At 47.2% G+C, this 24,762-nt stretch overlaps 1 protein-coding gene across 1 annotated transcript in view; it reads left to right on the forward strand.

Annotated features, from left to right (window-relative positions):
• LOC119407234 (SCY1-like protein 2) overlaps window positions 1-24,762 on the forward strand; it is a 396,104-nt gene that overhangs the window by 232,709 nt on the left and 138,633 nt on the right. The window contains exon 4 of the mRNA XM_037674113.2: window positions 17,134-17,324. The gene's annotated coding sequence lies outside the window, so the exon portion shown is untranslated. The remainder of the gene's footprint in view (window positions 1-17,133; window positions 17,325-24,762) is intronic.

The raw sequence follows: 24,762 nt of genomic DNA on the forward strand, positions 1-24,762 counted from the left end.
TATCATTTTGTTCTACCCACGCTTCTATTTTTAATTTTACTGCCTGCATCGCCAACCTGTATAGCACCGATGTAATTGTTAGCGGTCTATACGAGCGAATGTTATCCTTTTCTCCCTTGCCTTTATAGATTAAGTTCATTCTACTTTTTCTCCAACTGTCTGGTATTTCCCTCTCCTGTAAGCACTTTTCTACGGCTTTCAGCAGTGCTTCTTTAGTGTTATGTCCGAGTTCGTTAATGAGGCTGACGGGAACCCCATCTAAGCCCGGAGTAGTGCGCTTAGGAATTTTTCCTTCGGCCTTCTTCCAATTGAAATTCTCTAGTACTACATCTTCTTCGGTTGCACTCCTTTGCGTACTTTTACTCACCGGGGGAATCCCCTGGGGGACCTTTTTAAACGAATCGGCTGTTATCTTTCGGATGTAACCTAGCGCTTCATATCCTTCCAATTTATTTCCTCCTTCATCTACCATATGTTGTTGCATTGTGACAGACTTCCTACCCAGCGCTTTTAGGTGGCTCCAAAAAATCCTAGGCGCGGCCTTCTTCTTTTCGCGAATCTCTGTCATCCAGCGTTCACTTTCACCTTTAATTTTTGCCTCGACTAATTTCTGCACAATGGATTTTTGCTCTAAATATATTTCCCATATTTGGTTGACTTCGTCCTGTGGCCGCTTCTCCTTTTTTGCCTGTCTGTGCTCCCGTGATGCCTGACGTCGCCTCTCGATCGCTTCCCGGATTTCTTTGTTCCACCAACTTTTTGGCTTTTTCTTTCCTTTCCAACAAATGGTTTTCTTCTCTATTTCCACTTCTTTCGTGATTACATGTAGCAGCTCACTATACTTCCAGTCTTTGCCTGGTAGTTCGTCTACTTTTTCCTCGACTCTTGCGGCTATATTTGTTATTTGTTTGTCATTTAGATACGAGCTGCCAAACTTTGATTCTATGTTCTTATTTTCAGTTTTATATCCCATTTGTAATATTATGCGTTTATGATCACTACCCAAGCTGTTAATGCCTTCTTCGTCTATTCTCATCTCTCTAAGTTTGTCATATATTCCTTCTGTCATGAGACAGTAATCAATGCTCGATTGCCTGTTTCTGACTTCCCACGTGATCTGCCCCTCACACTTAGGCCCCACGTTAACTATCTCAAGACTATGTTGCTCGCAGAGATCTAGCAATAACTTGCCATTGGTGTCTGAATATCCGTCAAGGTCATGAATGTGAGCGTTCATGTCCCCTAGAAGGATTATCTCGGCACCATGACCAAATTCTTTAATATCTGTGCTTATGCATTTCACTATCTCCAGATTCTTTTCTCTGCAGTTATTGCCTGTCCACAAGTAAGCTACACCTAGCCACGTTTTCTTTCCACCTACTGTGCCCGAAACCCACATGTGCTCTGAACACGTTTGTTTCACTCTCTCCCATTTTGTTCTGCTATGAATTAGCATTCCAACCCCCCCACCTCTCCTTTCTGATGTGATCCTGTTACATCCTTCCCAAACATAATTTTCAATATGTGGTGGCTCTTCCAAGTCTCTAAGGTGTGTTTCTGTAACCGCATAAACACCTATCTGTTCCTTGTTTACCTGTCCCTCAATCTCTAACCATTTTGCCTTTTTTCTGCCACCCTGCATGTTAATGTAACTAATTGCAACACGCGCCTTCTCCCTTCTTTTACCTTTTCTCTGTGTTTTCGCTATACTACCTGTCAAAGAGTCCCCCTGGTTGTTTTCCTCATTACAAGCTACCATGGGCACCGAAGGGCCCGCGTGCCCCCCAAAAAAGCTACTGCGCGTCCTGCAAGACGCCAACCCACCTCATGGCCAAGCCTCCTATCGAAGTGTATTCCGTCTCTTCGAAAACCACCCCACCTGTGCACCTCTCTGTTTATTTCCACTACCTCAATGCCTTTCTCTCTACTCATCTGCCATATCTCTCTGTTTGCGTCGACAACCGCTCTTTGCAGGTTGCCGTCACGCACCGGTACCTCCGGTATTGTGCATACCACTATCTGCACCTGAGGGGAAATGGCGCGCATGTCATCGACCCCTTTCGCCAATGTGGTCCCTAGTTCGGCTGATTCGTTACTCAAGACGTCGTTTAGACCTCCCGCGATTATCACGAGGTTACGTCCATTAGACTTAGCTGCGAGTTTTGCGTTAGCTTGTCTCATCACTGATCCCAGCCTATGGCCCGGGAACTTTCCTATTAAAACTCGTTTGTCGCCTCTCACCCTTTCCTTGACTGCTTCTGCGCATGTAGCTAAATTCGAGTCCCCGGCGATTATCACGTGATCCGACTTTTCTGGTGGACTCTCCCGCACCTGGCCACTGCACCTGTTACTAGCGCGTGCTACTGCTGTTGTTTTGTCCCCTCCCGTTCCCAAGACTACTTCGCGGAAGGTGGGTCCTGTGTCCCTTGCACCTGTCTTTTCCAAACCTGTTTCCCCCTTCGTGCCTACCACTGTGGGGGTCGATGCCCCATTTTTCCCGCTGTCGCCTGCTTCCCTGTTCCCCGTGGCTACATTTGCTGGCATGGCTACCTTTGCTGGCATGGCTACCTTTGCCAATCCCTCCTCGGCTGACTTAAGCCTTTCCGCCATAGCCATCGTTTTTTTCCCGCTCTGTCGCTACCGCTTTCTCCAGCTCGGAGATTCTCGCCTTGAGCTCATTCTGGGCGGCCATCATTATTTCCATCTTCGCCTCTAACTCGCACTGCTTACACTTGGCGTCAGCTCTCTCTGTCGTCTCATCCTCACAAACCTCTATTTTCCGCCCCATTCCGCATCCTGAACACTTTACGGTCTTTTTGACCATGGCTATAGAGCATTCACGCGGCAGATTAGATACACTTAAAGCCAAATGATATCACAAAACTCCGCAAGTATGTTACACTTCAAAGCACCTGTGCACCTTTCAGCCACGTGGTGGCCAAAAAAACAAATATTTAAAAAAAAAACACCCGAAGCGACTGTCACACCACTTTGTACCAACAGCACAAAGTTGTATGCTCTATTAAGCTGCAATCTAGTGGCTTAACTAAAGAAACAAGCTCGAATCATGCAAAAAAAAAAAGCACTTATCTGACGCTGTCATTCCGGAGCCCACGAAAAACACGTCCGTCCTCTAGCCTCTGAGGGTCCTAGACCAGCTGGTACGCTGCTCTTGACAGGCAGCGCCATCTCTGGCAGAAAAAGAGAAACTGGGGCGTGATCAGCGAGCGCTTTCCCTTCTCGCCACCGCGTTGCCGCTCGCTTCCGTGCACGTGCAGAGCTCTCGCGGTGCACTTGCGGCGTCTCACAATGTACCGCGTGCAGTGCGGCTTCAAAAGGATCTTCAAGCTTGACTGGCACTTCCGCAAAGAGAACTTGATAAAATGAGGAAAGCGCGTCAATCACTTTAACGGTGAAGAGCAGACGATCGACGACAACCACGCCCGACTCAAAGCGAAATGCATTTCCGAAGTCGCGATTACACCGTGTAGGACGTATACCTCGAGGTAAGTCTCATTCTGTCACGTTAAAGATGAATAATGGTCCACATGCACACTGAAATGAAGCCGTACACGCTATCGATGTTCTGCGGCGTGGACTACGAGTCATATGATTGTTGTTTTGATATGGCATGCTTACAGTAGCAGCCGTGTACTTTCGTGAACAAACGTTTGCGGCGTGAGAAAAAAAGATTATACGGCCATGGCACTGCTTCCTGAGAAGGTTAGAGTCAAGTCCTCCGTGCCGCTGGAGAATCACCCGCCGATTAAGACGCGAGGCAGCTAGCTGAGCTTCAACCACTGTGAAGCAAGATGAACTGCTCGCCTCGTTTTTTCGGCTCTCGCGTCATGCTTGCAGTCTCTTTTTATGATATCGACTTGACAGGCGTATAAAACCTGTTGCGTGAACGCGGCTAGAAAATCGCACAAAGTCAGAAGGTGGTTAATTCAAGGTTGCAATTGCAAAGCATGTATGAAGTGCCAGTTATATTTAGCGGCTTGAATATATATCACCCCAATAAAGTGACAAAAACAAAGCAAACCTGCAGAACGATGTCAAAGCTTGCTGAAAATGCACAGACGTCCGTTCCGGCGTGATAAAGCAGCCTTCCCGACGCGTGAAATGCAGGCGCCGAACTTCTGACAATGTGCGGAGTTCAGTTGAATTCAACCAACCGCGCAACGCTAACGGTATAACGCGAATGTGAACGTTCAACAACGACGGGTAGGTCTCACGAGCACGGGGAATCAAAACACAAAGTTGCTTCACCTACAACCGTAACTGGACTTTAACAATGCGAGAAGACAGCGAGTAATCATTACTGTAGTCGCTGCGTGCATGCGCCCCGTTACTTACCGATTCAGGTAGTCGGAACGAACGAAAGCGATGAACTCAGACAGCCAAAATAGAAGGCGAGACAGCGCTGTCAGCTATCCACGCTTGCCGCCTTTATTTCTCGTGGGACACGCCCGGGAACCGATACAGTTTAACACGTGAATCGTGTGCCTTGTCTGCACTGTTGTGGCTGGCCACTAAACCGCAACACTTCGGACCACGCTTGCGCTTCCGCGGGGTCGCTTCTGCCATCGTGGAAATGCGCAGCTTCGCACAGCAAGCCTCTCGGTTCAACGTGCCGAGCTGACGGCCCCACAGTTACCCGCACCGAGAGAAGAACGCGAGCGCACGTGCGCTACCGCTGCCGTGAAAGGGGCTGAGTCGGCCGCGCGACGGTTCAGTGTTGTCCGACAGAGCCGCAGCGCGGCTGGCGCGGCGCTGTCGTCGCGCCGCAAACTTGAGCTTGGGTTCCCTATACTATACTATACTATACTATACTATACTATACTATACTATACTATACTATAAATGGCTATGCTTGCTGTCCCCAGGAATTTTTTTTCTCTAAGAATTTCTCTATCTTTATTTCTTTCTCTCTACACGTGCTAGTTCTCTCGCACATCAGAGTTGACGCATTCCACGCCCGAGAAACAGGCGCACGTGTACTGGGAGCGAAGCAGAATACGACAACGTAGAAGACAGCGCGTGCCGGTTCCTCATTATGTTAATTTACTATCTGCTACACACGGCCAACCTCGCGTTTTAAAGCTAATAATCTTCACACAGTGACATCGATGACACGACGTTTTCCACGTACTACTTTGCACATCCCTCAAGAATGTGACAACCACGTCGGTCGACTTCGCTACCATCCCGTGCCTAATTTCTAATCGATTTGCTTTCGATCAAAACAGCTTAGAAGCATTTGAATAGATGCGTACGAGTTTTATCTGAATCTTCGTATTATTCCAGGCGGAAAGAAAACAAGCTTATTCTTAGCTCATGGTTTTCAACAAGCTCTGCGTCAGAACACTTCTTTACACGAGAACCATCGGAGAGGAATTTCAGACGTGGATTTAGCGCTTCCGGTAAAGAACTTCCGATGAAAGAGGTTGCGGGGGGAGGTCATGACACCTCCCCGCCCCCCGACTCGCGTCTCTGATCAATAAATGCTGAGGCGGCGTATGAGCATGAACGTTGGTGCGTTGACGTACAGACTTGAGTATAAACGTAAGTCGATATGAGACTGATAGTAATGCTGAAGATGAGTAGGTAGGACCATAGAGTTTCCTACAATACTTACTAGAGGGAACTCTGGCGCTAGTGTCTATGGGAGCTGCAACGCATGACGCTTCAGCCAGCATGGGAATGATGGGTAGTACACAAATTTGTCTAAACTTGGTACTTTCGGCTCCGTTTGGCTCCGCGTCGGCTGCGTCCGCTTTGTCGAAAAACGAAGTTCAGCAAAAGTCAGCAGTTTCACTTCGCCACTTTAACTTCTTTAGGCTCAGCAATTCAAATCTGGTCACGAAGTTCACAACGATCCATTCTTTTATCCGAAAGAAAGCCAAAACATAGCAATAAACAAAGCCACAAGTACGTTTGAAGCCGCAAGCACGAAGACTAGGCAAATTTGTGTACTACCCATCATTCCCATGGTAGCTGAACGATCGCAGCGCCAGAGTCCCCTCTAGTTAATTTTAGGAAACTCTATGGGTAGGACGATAGGTCGGCAATAGAAGGTGGAGCTCACTCGGACTCACACTCATGATTTTTTTTCCTCAACCGGGCTCACATTTTCTTCAGCCGGACAGATTCGGATTCAAGCTCACCAAAATATTAATCTCACGGACTCACTCAGACTCGGACACACGGCCCTATCTCAGTCTGAGTTTGCCGACCGATGCCTCAGGCACACAGGGCCGCGTAGGCATTCGCGTAAAACGACTGGAAGGCGAAAGTCACCCGGTGTCGCAATTTTACCGCGCCTTTTTATATCACGCGCGTGCCCGTTAGCTTTTCACTGAAATGCACCTATAGACCTAAGGCGAACGGTTAAACGATGAGTCATGACGATCATGATCGACGCCGATCTCCTCATAAATAATGATAGTTGTTAGGGTCTTGCTTCCCAGTACCACGATATTATTATGAGGGACGCCGTAGTGGAGGGCTCCCGATAATTTAGACCACCTGTGCTTCTTTAACGTCCACCTAAATCTAAGCACACGGGCCTCAAGCATTTTCGCCTCCATCGAAATGCGGCCGCCGCGGCCGGGATTTGATCCCACGACCTTCGGGTCAGCAGTGAAGCACCATAACCATTAGACCTCCACGGTGTGTATCATTTGATTGGCATCCGTAGCGCAGTTGACCGGCAAAATACTTCGATTAAATTGATCGGCAACTCCCCAAGGAAGGTTCCTCCTAACTCGCATTGGTTAGAAGCACACGTTGTTGGGCTAGTCGGTTCATGTTCTTTCAGAAGCAAGGGATGTGGCTATTTCGCGCAAATAAATCACAAGGGGAGAGTTAAGGGGAGCGCAAGCTTTCGACTGTTTATTCCAAATTTACTTCAGTAGTATATATATATATATATATATATATATATATATATATATATATATATATATATATATATATATATGCAAACGCATGCGCAGAAAGCGAGGCAAACATCGAACAGATAACGTTTTGTGCAATGCAATACATAGGTATAGACATGCGCAAAAGGGCAGGCTCACAACAATCAGATACCATCTTAATCACAACCTGCGATGCAAGAACGTGCTCTCTGCCTGCGAAAGGAACAATGAAGTGTCACTAATGCATATTAAACCTCATGCTTTTATGTGAAAAGCTTCCAACAGCTCCCGAGCGGTGGTGTCCCTGCTTCTCCCAAGAATCTGAATTTTATGCAGATACGGCTCACACTTGTGGGAATCGCAGTGGGCCGGCAAATGTGCCCCATCTTTACCTTTTAGTGACAGCTCGTGTTCCCGCGCACGCTCATTCACGCACCTTCCCGTCTGGCCGACATATGTCCTGCCGCAGGAGAGCGGAAATTCGTAAACAACACCGGTGGCACATTTTGTGTATGAGTTTGCGTGCTTCTTGCCACAGCCACTTTTTTTGTTTCCGCCATTTAGAATACGCGGGCAAAGCTGAGATAGCTTCCGTGGCGCGGAAAAAAGCAATTGGCACGCCGTGCCTGTTTGCAACCTTCTTGAGGTTGTGTGAAATCCGGTGCATATACGGGACGACCTCAGGTCTCACCGTTCATCGCTCTTGCTCAGTCCCCGCACGGTGGTGTTCACATTTGAACTTCTGGAGGAGCGACTCGGCGACGGCGTTAATGAGCGTGCGAGGGAAACCAGCCGAGGTCAAGCGTTCCAATTGGTTTTGAAAGCCCTTCTGCATGACGTGTGGGCACGACCTGGTTAGTGCAGACTCTAGACAGTACTTGGCTATGGCCCTTTTCACGGTCTTGGAATGCGCCGACTCGAATGGCAGCAATTATTTTTTAGACCTGGGCGAATAAAGCCAGCAGGCGTGGCGCTCCTGCAGGTTGATACTCAAATCCAGAAACTGCAAAGCACCATCGGTCGGCAACTCGTGCGTAAACACCAAACCCTTCCCGAGACGGCAAAAGGCCGCTAAAACATTGGTAACGATGGGCTGGTATGAAGTGGTGGTTAGTTGCTCTAAAATGATCAAAAAGTCGTCAACATATCTAAAAACTTTCAAAACCTCCCCCGCTTTGAAATGTTGGTGCAAAACAAATTACACAACACAGGAGCGACACAGGAGCCAATGCAAATGCCTTGTCTTTGTATATAAAAATCTCCTTTAAAACTGATGAAGGTGACTTTAAGATAAAACTCGAGAAGGGACATAAAAGCTTCTATGGTCATGCCCGCGGCATTCTGAAAGGCAACAGCACCACTCTCTTCTATGCAATTCTTGGCACATGCAAACAATTAATCGTGCGGCACAGAATAAAACAAGTCCTCAACATCAATCGAGAATAAGTAGCCTATCGTAGGATTCGTCTGGCCGACATATGTCGGCCAGACGGGAAGGTGCGTGAATGAGCGTGCGCGGGAACACGAGCTGTCACTAAAAGGTAAAGATGGGGCACATTTGCCGGCCCACTGCGATTCCCACAAGTGTGAGCCGAATCTGCATAAAATTCAGATTCTTGGGAGAAGCAGGGACACGACTGCTCGGGAGCTGTTGGAAGCTTTTCACATAAAAGCACGAGGTTTATTATGCATTAGTGACACTTCATTGTTCCTTTCGCAGGCAGAGAGCACGTTCTTGCATTGCAGGTTGTGATTAAGATGGTATCCGATTGTTGTGAGCCTCCCCTTTGGCGCATGTCTGTACCTATGTATTGCGTTGCACAAAACGTTATCTGTTCGATGTTTGTCTCGGTTTCTGCGCATGGGTTTGCATATATATATATATATATATGTATATATATATATATATATATATATGTATATATACTACATCAGTAAATTTGGAATACACAGCCGAAAGTTTGCGCTCCCCTTAACCCTTCCCTTGTGTTTTCTTTGCGCGAAATAGCCACATCCGTGGCTTCTGAAGGATCGCATTGGTTACTTCTCGGATAGTTAATAGCACTTGTTATTAGTATAATTGCTCGGAGTGTTTCATTATGGACGCTTAAATTCTTATCCACGAGACATGTTGGCACGGCTTTCCGAACGATTCGTACGCACTCTTCGATAAGCAGCGCAAGCCCACACAGAGAACTCTGACGCGACCTGCTGCTGTGGTTCTGGCGTATGACCTACATGGACATCTCCTGTCCAAGTTTCTAGTGAGAGTTGTACGCTTTTGTTAAGGCTGATGTTCTTTCACATCTTGGTGCTTCAACTGCGGAGCAGTTTGAGGGACCGCCCAGTCGTCTCCTCATTTCTCGCGTTGGCGTCACGCAGGTCCCACGTTTGATACACATAAGCCAAGAAGGTTGCACGTTTGGAACACCAACGCGCGCTTGCACGTTAACGCCAGCGTCGCCGAAGGGCTAATTCGTCTGTCCGAGCCGGCGAAGCGACAGCAAAACGCCAGCGTCTGAAGTTAGAGACAGGTCTACGGAAGAGAGAAACGCAGGCGAAACGCCGGGAGTTAGGGGCACCGCGCTCGGAGCAGCAAACTGTATAAAAACAGTAGAAAAGGAGATCATACAACAGAAAATAGATAATCGCAAAACAAATCAGATAATGACAAGAAAAGTACAGAAAGGGATATAAAGTTTCACATAACCACACGAAAAAAAAAATAGAAATGTGCACAAAGGAGCAGATGAACACGAAAGAACACATAAATAAACAGGAAAAAGCAGATAAACACAAGATAAACACAAAAGAAAGACAGGCGAATCAATGCTCTGCAGTTCGTACAGCTTTCACTTGGGGTGGAATTGGCTTCGATTTATTTTTTCTGACGTTTGTATCGAAACGAATGATCGATAACGGACGTAGGGGTTCACGTGCTGCACCAGTGTATCGTCCATTGTTGCTTCAGTAGCGCCTGGCCAGCCGCGAATGTTAATATGGCGCCGACGTTCGTGTGACTTTTGCCTCTCACACTGCGCTTTAATCTGTTGAGTAAACAAGTGGCTGAGCGAAGTTTCTGTCCGTGCCTTGCTGGTTGCAGGCGGAACAACCTGAACCCCGGATAAATATTTGCAGGTTTCAAAGTGCCACCGAATTCAGGCTGTCCTGCTTTTGAGCCAATAAGAGCGCAGCAAGGATCGCATTAGTTCAATTCGTTACTCTTGCGCTTACGTCATAAGAAAAAACATATATATATATATATATTGTTTTACTTTGCACTGGCCTGCTTTGTTTCAATCGGGTTCCACAATTATCCACACTAACTTCGCAGTCTTCAGACAACTTCTAAATCAATATCTAGCCAGAACTTTAAGGGAACTGCGTGAAGTTGGGAGAAGAGGAGGGAACTGACCCGAATGTAATACGTTTGCCCCGTCTTGGCAAAGTTCACATTAAGTTCGAATGTACAGCCGGAATCTCTGTGACAATGGACGTGGGAGTGCGTACCATTGGGCACAAGCCCAATGCTACGCGCTCCTAAATTACACTGACAAAAGCACACTCTGTCGAGTGTACTTTTGTAAGTGTAATTTAGTACAAGGCTCCTTTGTTTCTTGTTCTAAACTCCAGCTAATGTCCGTTACAACCTAATAGTAAGTACATGCTCCACCCACTGTTATCACTGTCTCACGTAGACAGAATTTGCATAGACATTTCATCCAGTTACGGTTGCTCACTTCTGTGATGTAAATCACTGTTCGCCTGTTTCAGATAGTGTACCCATACAAACACATGTTCACATGTTCCTGTCGCTGGTTATAAAACGAAAACGTGAACGTCCTGAAAAATTTAGTTAAAAATTCTGATATCACTCTTTAGCCAAATATCATAATTTAAGTTGGAACGACTAACCTTTAGTATCCGACATGCGTAGTATTTACGTTAACACCGAAAAGGTACTTGTGATTCGAAATAAAACCAACTTGGACGACTCTCTTGCATATCTTATTGACAAGCGTGCCGCGGTTTTGCGGGCGGGGCTTGCACTTATTAGGTTGTAGCCCACTATTGAGCGCCAGTGCTGTGTTTTGCTGCACTCGGGCCATTCTCCTTGTTTCGCGGCCTTTTTTCTAAAATGCATCTGTTGATATACTGCGCATAGGAGTTCGAGCACTTTATCTTTAATACGTAGAGTTGACAATGACAAACAGAACAGACGCAACAGGTGATGGCAATGCGAAAGATGAACTCGCTCACGTCTTCGAGGACTTTTCACGACGGAACACCACTTTCCAGTGGTGCGTAGCCTGTCAAGAGCGACGAACTGAACCCGAGGTGTAGATCGGTGAAAGAAATCGGCCTGTCAAGCTGACAGCAGCTTCAGACCAGTTCTCTTTGCCGTTGAAAACAAAAAAAAAAAAAAGAGAAGGGGGAGGGGGGGGGTAGGTTCTACGGACAGAATGTAATAACGCTAAGAGACCTCTCTTGTTCCGGCATCTCGGTCTAGTTGGCGAAGCGTTGAAAAAGTAACAGCAAATAGAAAAGCAGGACAACGGATAGAAAATAGAGTTGCAAAACAATGCTCCCTGTGGAGCGGAGAATTCAACCCTGTCATCTCCTATTTGGTGGAGTTTGGTCGCCGTTGGACCGATGCCCTACACTCTCTTGTGATAGATGCGTAAGGGTGGGGGGAGAGGGGGGAGAGAGGGAAAGGGGGAATGTTCGGCTTTTTTTTTTTTGTAGAGCTGTGATTGTCGTTCTCATTTCATTGTTTCTTTTTTACGTTGTTTTTTTTTCTGTCGTAGACGCTGGGCCAGGTTTACTTCAAATTCGCTTGATGGAACTTCGGAGGAAAAGAATGAAAGAATGCTTGGCCTTTAAATGAGAGTTTAGCCAATCCTTTTTTGGGGGAAAGAATGTGATCGCCTGTGTGCGAGCCAACTGACGTATACCTCAAAAAAAAAAAAAAGGGTGAGAGGACTCTGAAGTAATTGGTGTCCTGTTTACCGGGAATGAACCCTATAACTGAGATAAATTGCATTTCTGAGTCGTTTTTCGTGTTTCTTGCTTACATATGTGAAAGAAACAAGGAAAGAATAAAATCGGAAACTGAGGAGCTTGCGATCCAAACACGGCAGCTGAAAAAAGAAGTAAAAAAATGACGAATAAATATAGCCCTAAATAGAGTTGCTTAGTTCTTCAGAACTGCTGAACGGGAAATTTCGCTGAAAGTATTAGAAACATGACACGAAGCTGTCAACACTTGCGTTTAATGCTCAGGATAGTGCCTCTGATGAACGTGTTTTGATTGCCATACTGGAACACTTGATGAAGGGAGTGTGATGACGAAGAGCGGCACCAAGGCTCTGGCGCGTGGGCAGCTGGAGCGAGGTAGAGAAAGAAGACGGTCAGAATAAAAAAAAAAATGAAATGAATAGAACAGCCGGCCCGCAGCAAGGGTGCTGTCTCTCTGTCAGATTTTTTTATAGGAGATAATTATAAAATTGAGACGAGTGCAGTCTTAAATTTGGGGGAGCAATGCCAATGTACAGGAGAACAGATTGCGTCGTTTTTATAAAGCAAACCACAAACACATGCGAATAAATTTGTGAAATAAATTTGCAAGTCACAACGCCGTTACTGATCGCGAATTCAGAACAGGACTCGAAGCGTCCAGCCTTCGCAAAAGTAAAAAAAAAAAGGCAACTTCTGCGAGTCGTCCAATAATTTGGGCAATTTTCAAATCTCGCCACGCTCGCCATGGCAGGGCCACTTTGTTTCAACGTCCGAGGTACAAGGGCAAGAGTTCCCGTTGATCTGATTCTTCTTTTTCTTATCCAGGTCGTGATCAATAACAAAAAAAAAAAAGCTGTCTTCTTCCGTCGACACCTTCAAACAAACTGTACTCGAATAGAAGACATGGAGTCACACCCGGTCATAAGGCCTCTGTATAAACTTCCACAAAAATGCGGAAAAGAAAGCGAGAAAGTTGAGGTCTTCGATGTCTTCTAGGCAGCCGTGGGCAGAAAGTACATGTCCTCCGCGGGAAGAAAGGCCTCTCAGTCCAGCGGTGTCGGTGGTCCCAGGTTGCTAGTTCCTGAACCGGGCTGTCGGCGCACTCTTTCTATATGGAAGAGGAGGCTCAGAGGAGGAGGGGTGGGGGTGCTTACACTAAGGACACACGAGGGCGTTGTTCGTGCTCTAGCTCAGCGCCAGTGTCAACCAGAGCGTACGGGACTTGAATGCAACTCGCCCCAGAAGCCGTGCGCCGAGTTAGATAAGAGCTGCGAGTCTGAGAAGTGAGGAAGTCAACAAAAAACCTAACAAAAAAGTTCTGCATGTTCGACTGCGTGACGCGTGCTGGTCTGCATGCAAATCGAGCCCCCCTCCCCTCTCCTCACTTTTGGAGTCCCCAAATCCTCTCTTTAGTGTACCTTCTTCTTGTTTTTCTTCCCTCGCGGTGTTCGTGTAGAGAAATTTCTCTCACGTCGGCCCTGTAGCTTTTGGCAGAGTCGTGGCCTCAACGCGCTATTGAAGGCCGCCGAAGTGTTTTTCGGACGTGCCTTCTTTTTTTTTTCTTTCTTTCGTATCACTTATTCTGATCGTCAACTTTCCTAACTCCCCTTTTATGTTTTGCAAAACAGTTGAGCAACTGGAAAGAATATCCTCTATAGGTGACCGTGGTCCCTGTGTTTGCTGCTGCTGTTAATATCTTTGATGCGCGAAGTTTAGCCGATCTTAATACTCAAAATCTGATACCTTGTACGCTTCCTTCGGGTGACCCTTTTTTTCGCCCTCTGATTATATTTAGGCATGTATGTTTAATCCAGGCAAAATTGCCTGGTACGCCTTAAAACAGCGCGATGGCCTTGTAGAAGTTATTGCAGCATTTATCTTTTTTTTTTATTGGATGTTATAACTGGAGTTACTGAAATGCGCCAGTTAGTCTGCAAACTGTCCGTTTTCTTAATTACCACTGCGTAGAGTGCAGCTATTAAGCAACAACTCAGACATTTTCCTCTCTTTACTGTGAAGCTTTGTGAACGCGTGGAACCAACGAAAAACTGACAAACCGCATTTCAGTTTATGAAAAGACAAGTGCAAAGAGACTGTCGTGTTTAAAGCAGTTCTTAGTGCGCAGAGATTTCCCAGAATAGGTGCATTTGCAAACCGTAGCTAAAGCTCTTACAGCGACACCTCTTCGACTATTTCATGCGTATGTGAATGGCGTACCTCGCGTTAACTACTAGACTTTCTGGGTAGCCTCTACAGCTGTCGTCTCTCAATCTCGAATATATTTGTGTCATCGTAAGGATTTCATCAATGTTATAGATGGGAAGTGACCCATCTGCATCGCACTAAACACCCCCCCCCACACACACACAAACACACACACAAAAAAAATAAAGATGAACATCGCGAGAGCTGATTGAAATAATAATTGTTTCATATATCTGTGACGACCTGTGTGCAAAATCTCTGGGGCAGGACTATTAGAAGGTAATCTCGCTTTAGAAGCGTGATGTACAGTCACTGTGTCGTCAACGAGTTCTCAAAGAGACGACATAAGGAGATGAGGGGAAATAAAAGTCAAATACAATACAACAACTAAAAATGAGCATATGAGTGCTGTGACATCTGCGAGGTTGTACGCTGGCCTGCCTTTCCTACAGACTTGAGGCAGAATCATTCATGGTGAACAAGAACATGTGGTAGTCTAAAAAATAGTTTTATGGTAAGACATTGTACATGTTTACGTGTTTGGGACAACGAATAAGAACCATAGAAGGGCCCTGGAAAACGAACGCAGAAAGAGCAACTCATAGGACGGGGACACAACTAAAAGCCGCCTCCTAACTCCTTCCGATGCTTAGCCAATCCAACATACAGTAGGCATGATCCATTCTCATTTGACACGACACACGTAACAAATATAGAATGACAGATAGGAAATCGGGAGAGAGCGGGCTGACAACTGCCGCCGATATAAGAGCAACGTTTGCTTACCCTGATAAGAAGAGGAAATGAATAGAGAAGATGAAGATAGGACGAAATGAAGAGGAAAATAGATAGGAAACGAATAAACAAATAACGAGAAACACAGGGAAAAACAAATGAGGAAGACAAGAAAACGCGTGGAAACGGGAAGCAACGTCAATTTTCAGCAGGAACGTTAGCAGGTCTCGATGGACCTGCTCCTATCGAAACACAACCTCTCGGAAAGAGAAAATGGTCATCTCCACTAAGGAAAACAAACAAACTAGCTTCACATCGCCTCTTACGCGCACGTGTAGAGAACGAAAAAAAGAAATCTCAGGTGCTCATTACTGGACGTGAGCGCATAAGAGAGAGAGAGAGAGAGAAACGAAATGTTTCGAATTCTCGGGAATGGCTCCAACATTTCGGAAGGAAAACCTGCGTGACCAAGGACTACAGCTCCCGGATTCCAAAGCGCCCGCAACGCTCCCATGTATCATCAATCACACTACACGAAGCCTTCTCTTTCTGTATTTTTTTTGGGGGGGGGGGGGGGGTAGATTACACGCTACTCCCCACGCAACAAGTTCGGAGACGCGAGCACCAATCTGAAAAACAGAGGCAGGCCTCTTTTGATATTCAAGCTGACGCTGCGTGCAGTCACTCATGAGCGGATATTTTTTGTTTTTTTTTTTTTTTTGCTACGTGTTGCGCACTCGCGTCGTCTCTGACTCTTTCTTAAGTCGCGCCGTATTTCGAGCAAGCCATACGCGAGTACGAAGGAGATCGAGCAAAACAGACAGATAGATAGATAGATAGATAGATAGATAGATAGATAGATAGATAGATAGATAGATAGATAGATAGATAGATAGATAGATAGATAGATAGATAGATAGATAGATAGATAGATAGATAGATAGATAGATAGATAGATAGATAGATAGATAGATAGATCCTGAACAAAACTACGAGGGCGTTATGCTACGACTGTTCACATATTTCTATCTTCTTTTTGAAGAGAGCACATTTCGAATGAGCTGGTCCGTGAAGAACGTGACCGCACTGAGAAATGATCGAGCAGCCGTCGTTGCGCGGAGACGCTGGAAAAGATACGATAGTGATTTCATCCGAAACCGACGCGCTTTCATCCACTCGTCAAAAAGAAGCAAGAAAAAAAAAAAACGCGTTGAGGTCTTTTGTTTGTTTTTCTTTTTTTCGCTGGCTTTACGTGGCCGGAAAAAAACTTCAGCAGAACTATAACGAGTGCGGTGGTTCGTGAAAAGAAACGGTCATCGTATACGTGGGTGCGAGTACGGGCTTCTTTCCTGTTCACGTTTTTATCTCTACGGCGAGAAGAGGTATCAGTTTCGCGATCATTATATATGCTGAAGGCTTTCTTTTCTCTCTGTTTTTTTTTTCTACAGATAGAACCAGTTACGCTTGCTTTCTGAGATTTAAGTAAACTTTGTTTGGATGCTTGAACCAGAATAAAAGAAAAAACAGGAAACAAATGTATGCTCCCCATCCCATGGTGCCCGCTATTTCTTTCTTACTCTGTATAGAACAAAAATCAAGGGTCGTTGATTTGAATGTATAAATGTATATATTTGCGGACCGACTATTCGATTGATTGATTGATTGATTGATTGATTGATTGATTGATTGATTGATTGATTATTCATTCATTCATTCATTCATTTAGTGAGTGAGTGAGTGAGTGAGTGAGTGAGTGAGTGAGTGAGTGAGTGAGTGAGTGAGTGAGTGAGTGAGTGAGTGAGTGAGTGAGTGAGTGAGTGAGTGATTGATTGATTGAGTGAGTGAGTGAGTGAGTGAGTGAGTGAGTGAGTGAGTGAGTGAGTGAGTGAGTGAGTGAGTGAGTGAGTGAGTGAGTGAGTGAGCGAGCGAGCGAGTGAGTGAGTGAGTGAGTGAGTGAGTGAGTGAGTGAGTGAGTGAGTGAGTGAGTGAGTGAGTGAGTGAGTGAGTGAGTGAGCGAGCGAGCGAGCGAGCGAGCGAAGATGTCAGCTGGCCTTATGGTCATATTGGTACCTCTCGACGTCTGCTTGGTGTGTTATGAGTGCAATCTCTTGTACGGAGCTAGACTATAACAGTAAACGGCGTCTTTTTTTTTTTCAGTCTGCATTGTCAGTAGTCGCTAAACATTTTAACAACCATTGATACAAGTGACAAAGCAGGATTCGAAAGTTTTCGTCCTCTTTCTTACCCTTTGCAGATCCCACCTCGCCACCTGTTGTGAGGAGAGAGAGACGGCAGAGCGCCCCTTATGCGGCCGCCCCCGAAAGCAGCAGCGACGCAGCATCATCAGCATCAGGAGCCCCATCGAGAGCGACAGCAGCATCAGCACCGGCGTCATCGGCATCGTCAGCACCGCCAGCGTCGGGTCCAGGGCCCATCGGCCCACAGGTGGGGGAGCACGCGCTTGCCTACGTTACAGCCATTGCTATCAGTTCACTAGCATTAAGACTTCTACTCTGTCGAAAAGCGTTGTTAGAGTGAAGGCTACGGTATTTGCACACATAATACCACCGGTAAATAACGTAACACTGCGTATCATTCGTTAATTGTTGGCTAAGGTGGGGTTGTGTTCACCACAGCCAGCCTTAATGACAGCCAGGTGTTTTTAGCGCGTTAACATTAGGACATGCACTTTGGCAAGAAGTGTACGTAGATCATGTGATGCCTACCTCATTAACTCACATAATACAATGACTGGCTAACATTGACTAGCGTTGACTTGTATTGACTATGAAGCTAATTGAGAATTAGTATAGGTAATTAGAGATTATGCTAACGTAGTTCACATGCATATTGCCAACTAGTTTAGTAGGATTCCGCAAGGAGACGCTTCCAGTTTCGCGCTACAAGCAGGTGGCTGTCAATTTTCGAATTCATAGTTGTCGCTCAATTTTTGCAAAATTACGACCGAAATATTTTTTGTCAACCACGCTGGCTTTGGGGTATACGCCCATTTTTTTCTGAAGGCGGATACTTTCACAGTTGGCCTATAATTATGTTAAACTTAAATATAAATAATCAAGCCCTGTCCTATATACGCTTTTAGTACCTTCAAGCAGCAGTAGGAGACGATTGGAGAATAACCCATATAAAAGGCGCAAGGCTTGCTTTTGCTGTACACGGGACATTTAGCTCTCGCCTTTAGCGGGACATTCATTACGGCATGCTCCATGGCTGGCATAGCATATTATTTACTTTAATTAGACCCCCAGGACAAAGACATAGGTATAATTGGTGCGTTAAGGTCATTCATAAGCACAATACGCACACTCCTCAACGGAATGACCACCCCATCAGCTCGAACCGCACTGCAAGTTCCGGATACCTGGGAGCCAGTCCTTGCAAGCCTTTATTAACATCGTGGATCGCAGTCTAGTTCATCTGGTACAATCGAAGTCCAACCGTACTGTGTAAAAGTTTGCAGTTTGAGACCTTCCGGGTATGCACGGTGAACGCTGCTATGCGTGTTAGCGTATTATTTGTCATCTCTTCCCTTGTTTCTTTCTCTTTTCTTTCCCGCCTCTTATCCTTCCCCTGTGTAGGGTAGGAAACCTGGTGCAACCTGGTTAAGCATCCTGCCTATCCTTTGTTTTTCTCCCTCTCTATGGGTCACTTTGAAGAACCAGGTTCGGTTCCTTTGTTTCCTTGCAAGTGAACCACAATGATTGCATAATTCCACTCACCTCACAGTGGTGCAATCGGGAGTCCATTATCCTGCCGACCAACAGCTCGTAACATAAGCCTGGGAGAAAACGTAATTTCCATGACTTCCCCCCAACTGGAACTGTTAACTTGAAAACTAAATTTCGAGGAAAGCTAATTAATACGATTGACTGACGAAACGAGATAGAAGAATGTAGCTTTATTCCTTCGTAACTGGGACCATTTTTAGCATATGTCATGCTTATGTTACCACAAGGGCGCCTGTATAAGGAAATTGCTCAGTTTTACACAAAAGGCTTGAGTGAAGTAGTTAAGTCGAATGGTCATCACGAAACTCCCGAAACTGATGGAACGCTTTAATAAGGATACACTAATTCAAATAATATTTAGCTCCATGCATTTAACCCGGTAACTGCTGTGTTTACAAAAAAAAAAAGATAGACGATTTACTGTACTACGTATTCTGCTAAGTGATAATGGGACGCCTTTCCTTGTTAGGCAGTAATACGACGTAAATTATACTGTGTAATTGACACAATAAAGACATGTGTTTATAAGAACAGGGAAACGGTTGAGAATACCACGTGCACGACTATGAGAGCATTGTAAGCAGTTTCTCACCAAACACTAAACAAGCAATGCGCGAATCCACCGCTTCCTTTCTTGTGTTTTGTGTTTACAAAAAAGAAGGGATTCGGTATACTATGGATTCTTCTATTCTAGATTATGGAAAGCTAAAAGTGACAAAGGCCACTGTTGCGAACCACATCCCTTGCATTACCACATAGGGAAGATTATTGGGAGCTGGTAGCAACAATGTGACCATAATTGCACATGGCGAAAAAATATCGTGCAAACGGCGCGTATTGACAGAATGACGAACTTATTTGTCCTGTTTCACTCAGTCGTTATCACAGGTGACAGATCACTAACAGGAAAAAAAAAATATCTCGGCCAGTTGCACACCTGGAAATCTCAGTAAACAGGCGAGCTTGCAAGAAAGCGCCACCACCTGGCCAACGCAAAATGTCCTTTCTTCAACTTCTTCTTTCTTTCATCTCTCTTTCTTTCTTTATCTCTTTCTACATTTTCTTCTTCTTTCTTGTTTCTTTCATCTGTCTTTTTTTTTTAACGTTCATCTTTCTTTACGTATCTCTTTATATATTTCCCTCTGTCCTCATTTCTCTCCTCGTAACCCTCACATTGCTCCTAACTTCTCTTCCCCACTCCTTGCTGTGGTATGCCGTAGTACAGGGTTATGCTATGTTTTACCCTGTCACCTCCTCTTTTTTCTCCTCCTCACCCTAACATCAGTCCCCCTTACCCTCACTTACCTTTCCCCTCCCCTTGCTAAACTATACTACACCAGGCTATGTCATGCTTTACCCTCTTCCCTCCTAATTTCTTTCCTCCTCACCCTCAAATCACTCCTCCTAAACCTCACTTCCCTTTCCCACCTCCTTGCTATACTATACTATACTATACTATACTATACTATACTATACTATACTATACTATACTATACTATACTGTACTATACTATACTATACTATAGTATACCATACTATACTATACAAGGCTATTCCATGCTAGGAGCTGTTTGGCACATATACCCACTTTCAGTGGCGCATACGCGCCCGAGCTTTCTGTCGTCGAAGCCGGCCTTACTCCGACCTTAAACAGCTTCGCTGCTAAAACAGACGAAGCTTGCGCACATGCACACACATCAGTTGGCAAGCATTCCTACATGTGGCACTCGAACGTGTGGCGAACGCAGGTGGTGCCGCCTCAGGTTCGCTCATGTGATACTTCAAGTTACCTGGCGATTCCAACCCCCCTCCCCCCTATGTGCCAGGAAAGCGTGCTCTCAAAGAGGCAGCACAGGAAATTAAACTTCTTTGGATTAAAATTGTCGCAATTTAGATTGGATTTAAAGCACTACGTATGCTACTACGGTACTGCCACTGGCAGGTACATAGTATTTTTGCCCGCGGCACTTTAATTCCCAGTGCTGCCCCTTCGTATCGGGACCTACATGTTCTGCATTTGTACCTTGAGAGGTTCGTCCTTATGTTTCATTGGTATTTGTGGTGTCCGAAGTGTAATGGCGTAGTTTGCTGTGCCAATCGGCTGAAGCGCCATCCTTTTATAATAACATTTAAAAAATAGTGTACACCCAAAGGTAATTGCGAGAATGCTAGGTTCACCTTTCTTCCACTTAACGGTTCCCGCGCCTTTCTGGTCACAGTCTGTAGTGCATTATGCTTAGAGCCCCGCGTTTTCGGATAAATCCGGAGAAATCCGATCAACGTATGCCGGTAAAATTTTTCAATATTCGGATTTATTCTATGAACTCCGATTTTAACGGCCAATACGACTCTGTTCCGTTATTTTATCGAAAGGGTATGTTCTAAGCGGTCATTGGTACATCGGCCGGTTTGGCCGGTATAAACTTTACCTCACGTCAACAGTGCTTCATATACGGTCCCCTGGCTGTGTTGATATGCGCCAGAAAGACACCAATAACAATTGTAGAAATTTAAGGACCTAAAACCACGATATTATTATGAGCGACGCCGTAGGGGAGGGTTCTGGAAGTTTCGACCACTTAGGGTTCGTTAGGCGCACCTATATATTGCCACGCCCACTTCTTGTCTTGTTTTGATGTATTCGGGTTTGACCGGCAGGGACGGTTATCAACGCTCGACGCTGTCGGCGAAGTAGTGTTCTAGAAGCGTCGCGATTGTAGTAGATCGGTTTGTTAAGATTGCGCCCCGCACGCGAATGTTCCAGCTTTGTCTAGAGATTACGCCGCCACCAGCGATATCGCTGGAAAGTTCGATAGCGCCTGTATAAAAGCCGACGCGCTTGACTGCTTGTCAGTTGATCGACGAACGACGCCCTGTTCGCCGCTATCATTGTACAGCGTATATTGCTGTAGTTCCAGTTCTCATTTTCCGGCCACAAGTTCGGCCAAATAAACAGTTTCATCCTGCAAACGCCGACTGCTGTCTTCTTCGACGTCACGACCACGTGACATCTGGTGGAGGTGCTGCTTCATGATCCGGACGCCACCGCGGAGCGCTGACCCAAGCCCAAGCCGCGAAGAAGACGACTCTAAGGACAACCCGGATCCTCGAACCAGCCGCCGGCAGAAGGGACTACAACCAGAGTACGGACTCCTTCCCGAAAACGCCAGGCAGCCGAAGACCGTCACCTCGACCGCCGAGACGATGACAGACCCTCTACCACCTACAACGGTCGTGATGCAGCCACCCAGGGAGCCGCCGACGTTCCGTGGTTCGCCATGTGAAGACCCCGAGACCTGGCTCGAGACCTTCGAAAGGGTCTCAACATTTAATAACTGGAACTGCGAGGACAAGCTGCGCCACGTGTACTTCTACCTAGAAGACGCCGCGAGGACGTGGTTCGAGAACCGAGAATCCGCCCTACAAACATGGGATCTCTTTCGGACGACGTTCCTAAGCACGTTCACGAGCGTGGTCCGCAAGGAACGGGCCGCGGCTATGCTGGAGACCCGTGTGCAGCTGCCCAACGAAAATATTGCCATCTACACGGAAGAGATGAATCGCCTGTTTCGACACGCCGACCCACGTATGCCCGAAGAGAAGAAAGTGAGGTTCCTCATGCGGGGTGTCAAACAGGAACTCTTCGCTGGATTGATAAGGAAACCGCCGAAGACGGTCACTGAATTTGCATCGGAGGCTTCCACGATCGAGAAAACGCTTGAGATGCGAACGCGGCAATACAACCGCAGCTTCTCGGCTACAAGCTACGCCGACGTTCAAGCCCTAGGACCTGCCGACCTGCGTGAGACGATTCGAGCAATCGTGCAAGAAGAGTTGCGAAAAATTCTACCTTCGTCGCAACCTCAAGTAGAGTCCATCGCCGACGTCGTGCGCCAGGAGATCCAGCATTCACTCGGCGCGCCTCAGCTAGCAGAGCCGCAGCCGCAAGCTATGAGCTATGCTGCTGCAGCCCGCCGTCATGCTCCTCCTCCACGCCCGCGCCAAGACGCCACACCGCCGCAGTACCGTCGCCAGACGCCGCCGCCGCCACCGACGCACTACCGACCACCTGTCGGCCAGCGCAACACCCCGAGGAAGACCGATGTCTGGCGTGCCCCCGACAACCGCCCGCTCTGCTACCACTGCGGAGAAGCCGGCCACACGTACCGCCGCTGCCAGTACCGACAGATGGGACTACGCGGATTCGCCATCAACGCGCCGCGCCCGCAGCCAGGCGAACGGCCGCGCGACATTGACGACTACCTCACCGGAACACAGTGGCAAGAACGACGACCTTCCCGCTCGCCGTCGCCCGGCCGCTACATGTCACCGCACCGCCGACCGTACACTGGCCCAAACCGGGGCCGGTCGCCTAGCCCGTATCCGGAAAACTAAGGGCAGCAACCGATGGAGGTGCGGTTGCTGTACGACGAACTACCGAAGATCCTCCGCCGCCGACGACCACGCGACGAGACCTGCAGAACACGACGCGAAGCAGACGAAGCCCTGCCGACGAAACCTCGCGGACCGAAGAAGACCCGACGACGCAACATGGAAGCAGCGGAACATACCGACGCAGCCGTGACCCGACGCCGCGACCCAACCTCAACGCAAGACGACGAACTAGCGACCTCGACGTTATCATCGACGGCCACAACGTCACCGCTCTCGTCGACACTGGGGCCGACTATTCCGTCGTCAGTGGGCCATTCGCCACCAAGCTGAAGAAGGTAAAGACCGCTTGGAGTGGACCCGAAATCCGGACAGCTGGAGGCCACCTGATAACGCCGATTGGTGTCTGCACGGCGAGAGTCACCATCAATAACCGGACTTATCCTGCGAGCTTTGTAATCCTACAAAATTGCTCTAGGGATGTGATACTTGGAATGGACTTCCTAAGTGACCACGGCGCCGTCATCGACCTGAGGTCTGAGTCGATAACGCTAACCTCAGACAAAGCGCTCCCGCCCCACGCGACGCCAGGGAACCATGCATTCAACGTGATAGAAGAGCAGGTGACCGTTCCACCGCGCTCCAGCGTCATTATTTCCGTCGGCACCGAAAAACCTGCGAACCTTGAAGGCGTCATCGAGGGCGATCAGCAACTACTCTTGAACCGTCAAATTTGCGTCGCAAGAGGTATAGCCAAACTGCGTGACGGTAAAGCAAAGGTAGTGCTGACAAATTTCAGCCACGAATATAGGCACCTCAACATTGGTACGACGGTCGCCTACATCGACGAATGTGTGGCCGCCAGCAATGCTTTCGCCCTCTTCGATGCTGCCGAACCTGCTTCAACGAATCGAGGTCCCGAACCAGATTTCGACGTCAACCGGAGCCTTCCGAAGGTCAAGCAAGACCAGCTGAAAACCCTGCTCCTGCAATACAAGGACTGTTTCTCGTCGTCATCGCGGGTCCGACAAACGCCCCTTGCTAAGCACCGCATTATAACAGAACAAAATTCTCGACCACTCCGACAGAGCCCCTACAGAGTTTCGACGCGAGAACGTGAGGCCATAAAGAAACAAGTCGACGAAATGCTACGCGACGACATCATCCAGCCTTCAAAGAGTCCGTGGGCGTCACCCGTGGTGTTAGCGAAGAAGAAGGACGGGACACTGCGCTTCTGCATTGATTATCGGCGCCTGAACAAAATCACGAAGAAGGACGTGTACCCCCTCCCACGGATAGACGACACCCTGGATCGACTACACAACGCGACGTACTTTTCGTCGATGGACCTCAAGACCGGCTATTGGCAGATCGAAGTAGACGAAATAGACCGAGAAAAGACCGCTTTTATAACACCCGACGGCCTCTTTGAGTTCAAGGTCATGCCTTTCGGTCTTTGCTCGGCACCTGCGACATTCCAGCGCGTCATGGACACCGTGCTGGCTGGCTTGAAGTGGCAGACTTGCCTTGTTTACTTGGACGACGTCGTTGTGTATTCCTCGAACTTCGACGAACACCTCCAGCGACTTCAATCCGTACTTCAAGCAATAAAGAACTCCGGCCTCACCCTGAAGCCAGAAAAGTGCCGCTTCGCGTACGAGGAGCTCTTGTTTTTGGGTCACGTGATCAGCAAGACTGGAGTGCTCCCAGGCCCGCAGAAAACAGCTGCCATCGCCGCTTTC

Source organism: Rhipicephalus sanguineus, chromosome 10 (genome assembly GCF_013339695.2).
Source record: "Rhipicephalus sanguineus isolate Rsan-2018 chromosome 10, BIME_Rsan_1.4, whole genome shotgun sequence".
NCBI lineage: Eukaryota > Metazoa > Arthropoda > Arachnida > Ixodida > Ixodidae > Rhipicephalus > Rhipicephalus sanguineus.